This window comes from Tenrec ecaudatus, unplaced genomic scaffold (assembly GCF_050624435.1).
Source record: "Tenrec ecaudatus isolate mTenEca1 unplaced genomic scaffold, mTenEca1.hap1 Scaffold_538, whole genome shotgun sequence".
NCBI lineage: Eukaryota > Metazoa > Chordata > Mammalia > Afrosoricida > Tenrecidae > Tenrec > Tenrec ecaudatus.
Genome location: NW_027459452.1, coordinates 1,184,549 through 1,185,983, shown reverse-complemented (window position 1 = coordinate 1,185,983; position 1,435 = coordinate 1,184,549).

Genomic DNA, 1,435 nt, shown 5'->3' with positions numbered 1-1,435 from the left:
AGGGGAATGGAGCAGGTCATCCAGCAGTCAAAAGATGGCATATCAGTGGCTAACACTAGTATGTCTCACTTCCATGAGCACTTATTGTGCATGCCAGCCAGATGAAATTATTGACAATACCAATATATTATTGATTTCTCATTATATTACTTATTAGTCCACTTATGAGGAGTTTGGTCTTCTTTATAATGAGTTGTAGTCCATGCTGAAGGCTGCAGTATTTGACCTTTATCAGCAAATGTTTCAAGCCAATCTTCAATCAAGCAAGGTTTTGTCACTTGCATATGGAAGGTTGTTAATATGATTTTTTCCCAAACCTGATGCCACGTTTTCCTTCAAAAAATTCCAGCATCTCAGATTACTTTGTCAGAATATACATTTAATAAGTATGGGGAGAGGATAAAATCCTATCACATTTGTTGGGAGCCGATAGCCATTAAGACTCTGGCCTCAGACACGTAGGAGAAACTTGGCCGCTTTCTAACAGCAAGGCTTTGTTTCCTGCCCAACTTCGCCCCCACATTCCAAACTACGTGCTCAGTAGCATGAGAAATTGCGATAACTGACCTTGTTGCCATTAGTCAAAGTACTGAGCACCCATTGAACTGCAGATATACCATATTAGGAACATCGTGATAAGTTCACCTGGTAAGCCTTGATTTGCATGCGGACGTCGCCACGGACGTCTTTGAGTACTGTTGCGCACCCTTTGTACCTTATTGGGAACATGTGGCTGATTAGTTGTTGTACAGTGTGCGGTTGTTACACAGTGTCCTTCATTGGAATATGTGCCTCCCACTTCCTTCTCTGTTGTGAATATATACCCAGAGTTTTGGCAAAATAAACGGGCTTGATCAGCACTTGTCTTGCCCCACGTCTCTGTGTCTTTTTGCCATCCAGGTTCGTTGCCTCTCCAGGTCACCGCGTGAGGGTCTCGCTGGACGAGACCCTAACACACATTGGAAAAGAACTAAAACCCGAGAAATAAAATCATCAGCATACAGACAACTGATCTTTGACAAGGACCAAAAGATATCAAATGGGAAGCAGATGCCCTCTTCAACAAGTGGTGCTGGAAAGAATGGATATCTACCTGCAGAAAGATGAAGCAAGACCCTTATCTCACTCCGCGCACAAGATTAAACTCAAGGTGGATCACAGACCTTGTGGTAAAACCCCAAACTATTAGGACAATCAATGAGGGAATTGCGACCAACCTGAGAACTTTGGTGCAGGGAATATCTAGGCTATCGGATATAGGTAAGGACACAAATACAGTTGAGTCACTAATTGGCAAGAGGGGTATACCGAAGATAAAATGCCTGTGTACATCGAATGAATTCAGCAAGAGAGTAATGAGAGTGCTGACAGACTGGGAAAATATCTTTAGTAATGACACATCAGACAAACGCCTTATTAAAATTTATAATACTCT